The 11,091-nt window shown below is 40.9% G+C and overlaps 1 non-coding gene across 1 annotated transcript; it reads left to right on the top strand.

Annotated features, from left to right (window-relative positions):
* Positions 1-4,573: 4,573 nt before the first annotated feature.
* On the top strand, positions 4,574-4,680 carry LOC144321512 (U6 spliceosomal RNA). The gene has a single exon (XR_013387154.1). It is a non-coding gene; the product is annotated as a U6 spliceosomal RNA (small nuclear RNA).
* The last annotated feature ends 6,411 nt before the right edge of the window (positions 4,681-11,091 follow it).

Below are 11,091 nucleotides of genomic sequence, written 5' to 3'. Positions count from 1 at the left end.
AAGACAGGATGACATCAATTAAGTCATCCACATCAATTACCATGGGCCCTGGTGTAAACTAGGGAAGGACGTAGTGGGGGAGAAGAAGGAGAATGAGAAGGGGAACAACCAAGAAGCTGAAGAAAATACTGCAGTTTTTAAAAAAGTACATATTTTTGTAAAATCATAAGTGGATGTTTTATAATTTTATATATAGTCTATTCTTATTTTTTTAAAGATTTTATTTATTAATGAAAGACACAGGCAGAGACACAGGCAGATGGAGAAGCAGGTTCCCTGCGGGGAGCCTGATGTGGGACTTGATCCCAGGACCCCAGGATCACACCCTGAGCCGAAGGCAGATGCTCAACTATTGATCCCCAGGTGTCTCTATAGTCAATTCTTATTATTTGCAGTGTCTATATTTTCCAATTTGCCTACTTACTAAAATGTAATCATAACTGCAAATCAATCGATAGAAACATACACTAACACAAGGTTATGATCAATTGATGAAAATGTAACCGGAGGCTCACAGGAACCTATGCCTATGATTCCTCTAGAAGTGGTGATTCAGGGGACCCCCGGATGGCTTAGTCGGTTAAGTGCCTGACTCTTGATTCCTCCCTGGTCAGGATCTCAGGATTAGGAGATCCAGCCCAGCATCACGCTCCATGCTGTGTGTGGAGCTGGCTTAGGACTCTCTCCTTCTCTCTCTGCCCCACTCCCACTCCCCCGTCTCTTAAAAAAAAAAAAAAAAAGAGGAAGCAATGATTCAGTCTTCATAAACTCTGTTTGTGGCAACCTTCAGGAATGTGTCCAGCACACATAACGGGAACTGATGTGTGTTTAGTATCCAGGTTTAAAAGATGAGGTAAGGGAGACATAATCTTAGGTTTTCCGTTCTGAAATCCTTGAGTGACCTTAATAGCTGTATTTATCTTGTTCGCAGTCATTGTATTAAATCTTCTAGTTAGTTCTGTGAATTTGCTGATTCCTTTGGGTTGTATGCTCAATACAATGATGTCACATCTTAGCCTCACCATTTCCAACAGCTACTTCTTGTAGTTTTTATGCCTTTATATATTACAAATCCTTCTTAAACAACAGGAAAAAAAATATGGTGAAAATGAGCTTCCTTGCACTTTTTCTGAGTTGAGAAGAAATAACTTTGGAGCACAGGTCACAAACTCCAGTTCCTTTCAGGGCCAAGCATATCATTTTGCCCAGTCAAGTGTCCTGGAGGCGCCCCCTCGTGGAAACTTCATACAGGCATTGCAATTTTCTGGGTCCACAATTTTTTTTTTTTTTTAATTTTTATTTATTTGTGATAGTCACAGAGAGAGAGAGAGAATGAGGCAGAGACACAGGCAGAGGGAGAAGCAGGCTCCATGCACCGGGAGCCCGATGTGGGATTCGATCCCGGGTCTCCAGGATCGCGCCCTGGGCCAAAGGCAGGCGCCAAACCGCTGCGCCACCCAGGGATCCCTGGGTCCACAATTAATAGAGAATTTTTGAATGGGGTGTGTGAGCGAGACGTAGTGGAAGTACCACCAGTTTACCGTCTACTCTAGAATCTTGCAATTGAGTAGAAGGTCGACTTTTTTAAAACTTAGTTATTTTTTTCATTATCTTACCAGGTGAGCATTAATAGTTGTTCCATGTTCCATAGCAGCTGCTGGTGCATTGTATTCAAGTGTTAGTTGAAAATCTAAATGTGCTTAAAATAAAAATGAAAGATTAGAGGCACTTGGGTAGCTTCGTTGGTTAAGTGGCTGCCTTGGGCTCCCGTCATGATCCTGAGGTGCTGGGATGGAGCCTCATATTGGGCTCCCTGCTTCTCCCTCTTCTCTCCCCCGCTCATGCTCTTCTTCTAGCTCGCTCACACTCTTTCTCTCTCAAATAAATAAATAATGAAATCTTAAAAAAAGAAAACAAGAAAATAAAAATTATATGGATGATATTGCCAGCTACATAGTGAAAATAATAGCTTCTAGTGAACTCTACCATCAGAAACCTGTCTGCCTGGTTCACAACTCAATATTAAAAAGAAAAAACTTATTTCTCATTTTTAAAAATTTATTCATGATAGACATAGAGAGAGAGAGGCAGAGACACAGGCAGAGGGAGATGCAGGCTCCACGCAGGGAGCCCCAAGCGGGACTCGATCCCAGGACCCCAGGACCATGCCCTGGGCCAAAGGCAGGCACTAAACCACTGAGCCACCCAGCGAACCCCCTATTTCTCATTTTAAAAAGAAAAAAATGTCCTTGGTAAGGATTTTGGATTACTTTGATTCAATTTTTAGTTTTAGTTAGATTTTCTCACATCCTTAGCAAAAGAAAAATGAATTTAGGTAAGCAAAAGAATTAGGGAACTTCAAAAGTGATTTAAAAAAAAAAATCACACAGCCTAGAAGAATTTTCATCCATTTGAAGTCTGCTGAATTTCTGGAACTTAATTTTCCTGCAAAATGTTTGTTTGTTTTAATAATTTTTTTATATGCTCATTTCACAGAGAGAGAGAGAGAGAGCACATGCAGGGGGAGCCCCAGGCAGAGGGAGAGGGAGAAGCAGGCTCCTCACTGAGCAGGGAGCCTGACATGGGGCTGATTCAGGACCCCAGAGTCATGACCTGAGCTGAAGGCAGATGCCCAACTGACTGAGCCACCCAGGAGCCCACCCCACCCCCGCAAAATATCTTCAAATTGCTCTTCACTTGCTAGCTCATCTGCACAGAGTTATGTCTTAACTGCAAGGTACTTACTGCTTCTTCTAAGAATAGTTAGAAACGTCAGGGCTTCTAGGGCCAGGCCTTGATAAGGAACAGGACAAGTGAACCCTGACAGGTGTGTGCACCCTCTCTAAAGCTGCTTTCTACTATGTGTCACCTACCTATTGTCCTTTCGTGGAAATGAGAGCAACGTGACCAGATTTCCCAATCCCTCAAGAGAAGTCAGAAGTCCAGCTTTTTATGTAGAATTTCCCAATTTTTAAACTCTGCAGGCAAATGTAAATAGGTCAGTGAACTGGATCTGACCCTTAGATTAGTAGTTCATAACCCCTAATCAAGGGTTAAAAGGTTCTCCTGGTAAAGAACTTACGAGGTAAGTATGCAGAAAGCAGAAGCATGTTGGTTACTAGACTTTAACCTAACATGAGTGGTCCCATGGTGGAGGACCAGAATCTCTGTTCTTTATCACCTTCTCCTCCATTTAGGAATGTGAAGACATCCTGAATTTCGAATGTCTTTTGAGAATGCAGCTCTCTTTTTTTTTTTTAGAGTTTATTTATTTATTTTTAAACATTTTTAAATTTTTATTTATTAATGGTAGTCAGAGAGAGAGAGAGGCAGAGACACAGGCAGAAGGAGAAGCAGGCTCCATGCAATGAGAGCCTGATGTGGGATTCGATCCCGGGTCTCCAGGATCGCACCCTGGGCCAAAGGCAGGCGCTAACCTGCTGCACCACCCAGGGATCCCTAGAGTTTATTTATTTATTCATGAGAGACACACAGAGAGAGGAAGAAACACAGGCAGAGGGAGAAGCAGGCTCCCTGTGGGGAGCTGATGCAGGACTCGATCCCAGGACCCTGGGATCACGCCCTGAGCCAAAGGCAAACGCTCAACCACTGAGCCACTTGGGCCCTGAGAATGCAGCTCTTTGCCAAGCATTATTACATATAGTTTATCAAAAAGAGCCAACACTCCTTTAATGTTGGTTCTATTACTTAATGGTCTAAAACTCAAAAAGTCAATTCCATTATAAATTTTCAAAAAGCTGTCAAATTAAAAAAGATAATGTTGAAATTCTGGGGAGCTGGTGGAGGGCATAGAGGGGTACCCACTCTGATGAGAGCCATCTTCATTTTCTGGCTCAGAGAGGAATGCAACAGAGAACAGTACAGGGAGCCATGTGTGCCAAGGCACTTAAGGAGAGAAATCATTTTGAAATGAGTATAAAATTGGAATTTCAGTATGTATACACATTGATTAACTGCTTATAGAAAAAGCTCCAAGGACGGCATGAACATTCAGGTTGCTCTGGCAATCTGTGTTCTATAGAAGGGTCGTCAGCCTGTTCTCAATGGGTCTCCAGTTCTGGAGCAAGTGTTGCTAGCATTTCAGAGATAACATGCCCAATTTCCACACAGCTTTATTTGCTTTTGTAAGGAAAACACAGTGCCCATGTAATTACTCTCTCTTCTTTGGTAACTGGATGTGATCAGGGGTTTTAGAAGGTGATGCTTAGGGAAGGTAGAGGAATGAAAAAAGAATAAGGAAAACCTAAGACACATTGCAATTTGACCTAGAGCAGGCCTGACCATGTCATACAAATTATCTTGTGAATATTTTAACATGTGTTTCATTAGTTGCCAGTCTCTGTCAAAAAGACAGAAGAGGGGCACCTGGGTGGCCCAGTCACTTAAGTGTCTGCCTTTGGCTCAGGCCATGATCCCGGGGTCCTGGGATGAGCCTCATCTGGCTCCCTGCTCAGACAGGAGTATGCTCCCTCCCTCAGCTTGTGCTCTCTCCTCCTTCACTCTTTCTCTCAAATAAAGAAATAAAATCTTTAAAAATAAAAGACAGAAGATAGTGCTTGCTTTGGCAGCACATAGACTAAAATTGGAACGTTACAGAGTAGATTAGCATGGCCCCTGCATGAGGATGATACGCAAATTCGTGATGCATTCTGTATTTTTTCAACTGTGCCATTTTTATTTTATTCCTTTTTTCTCTTTTCGCAGAGAAATAAAGGTCTAGAAATTAAAGAAGACAGAAGATAAAGGATATCCAAGTACTATTCCTTGCTTGTAATCCTATGATTTTTTTTCAATTTTATCCTGTATTCTTCAGGACTATTCAAGACATTTTAGCTTTAAAATGATCTAGTATAAGTAGAATCCCAATATTAAACACCTAGTCGGTAGCAAAACTGTCTTTATCAGGTCCATATTCTGTTATAAAACTAAATCTGGGGGCGCCTGGGGGCTCATTCAGTTAAGAATCCAACTCTATTTCAGCTCAGGTTATAATCGCAGGGTTGTGAGATTGACCCCATGCAGGGCTCTGTGCTGGGTGTGGGGACTGCTTAAAATTGTGTCTCCCTCCCCCATTGCCCTGACTCTCCCAAAAAACCAGATAAATAAAAATAAAATAAAAAAGTAAATCTGTTGCTAAATTGTATGGTAGAGTGAGACAAACTTTTTTTAATCTTTAAAATAAATATTTGACATTCCCTCTATATATCCTGTTAGGAAACAAACATAAATACGGTTCAAAAAAAAGTAACAGAGGCACATGGATGGCTTAGTGGGTTAAGCGCCAGACTCTTGGTTTCAGCTCAGATCCTAATCTCGGGGCTGGGGATCGAGCCCCATGTCAAGCTCTGCACTTGGCGTAGAGTCTGCTTGAGATTCTTTCTCCCTCTCCTTCTGCCCCTCCCACTCAGGTGCTCGCTCGCTTTCTCTCTCTCTCTCTCCCTCTCCCCCTCAAATAAATCTTTTAAAAAAGAAGAAAAAAATAACAGAATATAGTTAGCTCTCCTCAATGTATTACCACAGGCTCTTAATAAGAGGGCTCCTTTAGAAGTATTGTATTTGTTACTTGAAGAAGAAAAGTTATACACCTTTTTGATGAGTAGCTTCCCATGGTAGAAAGAACAATGAATTCAGAGTGCAGAGCCCCACCTTCAAGCTTCAGGCTTCCAGCTTCATCTTCTCTCTCACCAGCTAGGAGAACCTCGGGCAAGTCTCAGTTCTCTTTCAACATCATTTTAATCATCACTAAAACAAGAGGCTTGGATTTATGATTTCTGGGGTTCAATCCTGCCGTAACCAGCTTTTATTAGATTTTTTATTCTTAAGAGTGTTTCTTAAATATTGTCAAGTCTATTTGACAAAAACTGTAAATTAATAAAATACCAATCCTTTTTCAGCAGACAACACATAGCATATGAAATTGGGAAAATCCCTTTAAATACAGAGTTATCCTGTGAACCATCATATCCCTAGAAACTTTGAAATACAATAATTTTAGGAGGAATGCCATGCTTTACATATAATTTAAATTCCTTCAGGCACCTGAGTGGCTCAGTCAGTTAAGCATCTGCCTTTGGCTCAGGTCATGATCCCAAGATCCTGGGATCGAGCCCTGCATCAGGCTCCTTGCTCAGGGGGAAAAGTCTGCTTCTCCTTCTCCCTCTGCCCACATGTGTGCACTCTCTTTCTCAAATAAATAAATAAAATATTTAAAAAATAAATAAATAAATTCCTCTTCAGAAGTTACAGTATTTTCAAATAATCTTCCAAGATGCAAAATCTAAAATTAAACATGGGAGACACAGACTTCCAGTTATGGAATAATAAGTCATGAGAATAAAAGACACAGGTCAGGGAATATATAGTCAATGATATTGTAACAGTGCTGCTTGGTGACAAATGGTGGCTACACTTGTGTTGAGCAGAGCATAATATATGCACTTGACTAATCCCCATGTTGTACACCTGAAACTAATGTAAGTTGTGCGTTGACTCCGATTTTTAAAAAAATTCTATTTAAAATTAATATTTAGGGGCATCTGGGTGGCTCAGTCGGTGAAGCGTCCAACTCTTGGTTTTAGCTCAGTCCACGATCTTAGGGTCATGAGATTGAGCCCCGAGTCAGTCTCCTGGCTCAGTGGGGAGTCTGCTTGAGTTTCTCTCCCCCCTTCTGCCCTTCCCCCTACCTCATGCATTCTCTCTCTCCCAAAATAAATAAATAAGATCTGTAAAAAAAAAAAAAAGTTTAATATTTAAAAATTGTTTAAATTAAACCAAATATGAACCTTTTCAAATATGCAAACAGTTGCTGAACATAAATTCCTGTCATTCACAGACATGCTACTAATAGAATGACAACTTTCAAACACATTTCTCCTGTATATGTTTATTGGGTTTTTCATTTAGGTAGGTCAGCAAATTGGTCTTTGCCTAATGTGGTTGTGTAATTTAGACTGCTCAAAGACATGTCACTATTTTAACAAACCATATTTATAAAAAATTGTGTTTATAGAGACAGGATTCTATGCAATCTTAGCAGTTAATGCTAGCATTTCAAATTCCAGTTGATCAATATTCTATTTGATCTTACAGTCTGCTGATGTTTAGCATTTAACATCCTTTTTCCTAAAAAAAAAAAAAAAAAGACTTCACCTTTTTTCATTATAAATAGTCCGAAAGATATTCTTACAGTAAAAATTTGTATACTGAACTTTGTCCTCTTTAGTTGGCATCGAATGTAGTTCAAGTATGACTTTTTCCCAGGGCTTAACATCACTTGCCTTAGTTACAGAAGGGCATCACCTGAATGCTTTGCATCAATTGCCTGAAACTTAAAAAGTATCTATAGTTAATGTTAAAACTTTACATTTCATTTTCAGATAGTCTGCTCTTTTAAATGATTGGGAGAGGGGCGTACACCAAGACTGTAATTGTTTCAATATGATGAAAACCACTGTCAGTAAGAATTTAAGTAAATTAGGGCACCTAGTTGGCTTAGATGGTTAAGCATCTGCCTTCGGCTCAGGCCATGATCCTGGGGTCCTGGGATCGAGTTCCGCATCAGGCTCCCTGCTCAGAAGGGAACCTGTTTCTCCCATTCTCTCTCTGCCTCTCCCTCAGCTTGTGCACTCTCTGTCGAATAAATAAATAAAAATCTTTAAAAAAAAAGAAGTAAATTAGATTTAAGTAAACAATGCGTATTGGTGATGTAAATAGTAAGCCATTCTAATCTAGTCCCTTTTCTCTGAGATGCTTAAAATCCTTTATGACTATTTTATATATTATTTATATTATTATTATAGAGTCTATGCATGTGTGTATATATATATACACATATATAGTATGTATAGAGACTTTTAAAACAATTTTTAAAGATTTTATTTGTTTATTCCTGAGAGATGCACAGAGAGAGAGAGAGAGAGAGAGGCAGAGACACAGGCAGAGGGAGAAGCAGGCTCCATGCCGGGAGCCTGATGTGGGACTCGATCTCGGGTCTCCAGGATCACGCCCTGGGCCGAGGCAGGCGCTAAACCGCTGAGCCACCTGGGCTGCCCTGAGACTTTTTTTTTTTTAAGATTGTATTTCGTAATTCATGAGAGATACACAGAGAGAGGCAGAGACACAGGCAGAGGGAGAAGCAGGCTCCCTCCGGGGAGCCCGATGCGGAACTCGATCCCAGGACCCCGGGGTCACACTCTGAGCTCAAGGCAAATGCTCAACTATTGAGCTACCCAGGCATCCCAGAGAGAGAGACTTTTTAACACTTGCAATTTAGCCAGGCAGAAATAATGATAAAACAATATTCAAATGAATTTTTAAATGACTATTATTCATCCTAAGAAGATGTTATTACAAGACAGATGATACCTAATTTTATTTCGTATCATATCACCTATAGTGGGCTCCACGGTGTTCCTTAAAAATATATATCCATGTCCTAATCCCTGGAACCTGTGATGTAATGAAGTTAAGTATTTTGAGATGGGGGATTACCCTGGGTTACCTGAATGAGACTTAAGTGCCATCACAAGTGTCTTCGTAAGAGGAAACAAAGGGAGATTTGATCCACATGGAAGGGGACTAAGCAGTGTGTCCCCGGCTCGGAGATGGGAGCGGAGTGGTCCGGTCACTAGAAGCTAGAAGGGGCAAGAAACAGGTTCCCTGTCCTAGTGCCTCTAGAAGGAGCACCACTCTGCTGACACCTTGATTTTGGACTTCTGGCCTCCAGACCTGTAAGAGATGGATTTCTGTTTTAAGCCAGTTTGCAGTGATTTGTTGTGGCGGCTCCAGGAAATTCATGCATTATCTCAGAGCACTTTCAGATGCGTTTGTAGGACATCCGCTGCTTTAAAATTGTCTGCTCCCCATTGTTGCTTATCTTTATTTGTCTTAATAACAGAAGCTTTAAAATAGTACTTAAGAAAGGACTATTATGTTCTGGATTCAAAGATGATTTAATCCGTGACAAGAAATTGTAATATTTCCAGATCTTACCAAGTGAGGTTTCAATTGTGCATTGTTTCTTCAGATCACATTGTTTCACTATGTAGAACTTGGTAGCTACTAAGAATGTTGTATCTATTAATTAAAAAATAAAAAGATACCATATGTTATCCTATCACAGAAAGCTAATTTATATGGTGAAAACAACTAAAAATTGGTGAGTAAACATTTTTTAAAAATCTCAGTGGCAGGGGCACCTGGGTGGCTCAGTGGTTGAGCATCTGCCTTCGGCTCAGGGCATGATTCCAGAGTCCTGGGATCGAGTCCCACGTCAGGCTCCTGCAGGGAGCCTGCTTCTCCCTCTGCCTGTATCTCTGCCTCTCTCTCTGTGTGTCTCTAATGAACAAATAAATAAAAATCTTTAAGAAAAAAAATCTTAATAGCATAACCAATGATAATAGAGTAAGAAATTATAAAGCCAAAGGGAAGAGAAACCAATTCCTCGGAAAAGGACAGAATCAAAGCCCAGAACATTAGGAGGAAGTCGCAAGGGACAGGATGGACTGTAAGTGGAACATCCTTCACAGGATTGTAGCCAGTTTTCAAGTCACTCTGTTTGACAAAGTGTTTCTAAAGCCCTAAACTTCCTTTAAGGTCCTTCTTAATTGGTAGGAACTGAGGAACCTGACAGAGGCAAATGCAGCTCTTCTTAAAGTACCTCCATTCTTGGCCTCAAATTATTTTTTTAAAAGATTAAAAAAAAATCATGAGAGACACAGAGAGAGGGGCAGAGACATAGGCAGAGGGAGAAGCAGACTCCCTGTGGGGAGCCTGATGTAGGACTCGATTCCAGGATTCTGGGATCACACCCTGAGTTGAAGGCAGACGCTCAATCACTGAGCCACCCAGGCATCCCTTGGCCTCAAGTTATATCTACAAATAATTTTTTGAAGATTTTATTTATTTATTTCAGAGAGAGAGAGAGAAGGAAGGAGGGAGAGGGATAGAGAATCTGAAACAGACTCCATACTAAGCACAGAGCACAACGTGGGCTCTTACGACCCTGAGATCCTGACCTGAGCTGAAACCAAGAGTTGGATGCTCCACCAGCTGAGCCACCCAGGCGCCCCTACAAATAATTTTCAAATACAGTGCACAAACTGTAGCCAAAGAATATCAGGAACCACCCCGGCCCCAAATCAGACTCTCTGAGCAAGAGAAAGTAGAAAAACAAATGAAGCAACTACAAAGCCTTTCAGGCATTGAAGTTATCAGGCACAGGCTATGAAACCTTGTGCAAGCTAAGTCTAAGTAAGGAGCAAGTTTGGAGATAACCCTAGGAAAAGGGAGAGTTCATTAACTGGATCACAGATTGTTATAACTAAGCAGTCCGGTTAAAAAGCAAAGAATGTCAGACTAGATTAGAGACGCAACATGATGGAAAATACAGAAAATATGGTAGATCTAGAAGTGCTGGTAAGAGAGAGTCAGATGGAGTTCCCCAAGGGGACAGTAAGAGGGCAGAGGGCAATGCTTGAGGAATGATGATCAAGAATGTCACAACAGGTGATCGAAAATAGCATGTTAACGAACTGTAGCCAACTGTATACGGTGGTTACATGGGTTGTTTGCCTCTTACTAGCATTTTTATTAAAATTTTTATTTTGAGAGACTTACAGATCTACAAGCCACTGTAAGAAATAATAGAGAAGGATCCTGTGTAACCCCAAACCCACTTTCCTCCAAGGAAATGACTTGCAAGTTATATATAGTACAATATCGCAATCAGGATACTAACACAGATGCAGTCAAGATACACAACATTTCCATCACCACAGAGATCCCTGCTCTTGCTCCTTTATAACCACACCCACTTCCCTACAGCTCCTCGCACCCACTTCTTTAGCCCCTGGCAATCCCTATTCTGTTCTCCATTTCAACCTCTGTATCATTTCAAGAATGTTCCATAAATGAGATCCTAGAGTATGCAAGCTTTGGGATTGGCTTTTTTCACCCAGCATAGCTCTCTGGCTATTCATACAGGTCATTGCCCTGCTTTCTATTGGCAAATGCTGTTCCAAGGTAGGGATGGACCATGGTTTGGTTAACCATTGACCCATACAAGAATAT

The sequence above is a fragment of the Canis aureus genome, chromosome 9, assembly GCF_053574225.1.
Source record: "Canis aureus isolate CA01 chromosome 9, VMU_Caureus_v.1.0, whole genome shotgun sequence".
Lineage (NCBI taxonomy): Eukaryota > Metazoa > Chordata > Mammalia > Carnivora > Canidae > Canis > Canis aureus.
The sequence above is the reverse complement of the archived record's forward strand: the minus strand, read 5'-3'. Positions and strand labels throughout refer to the sequence as shown.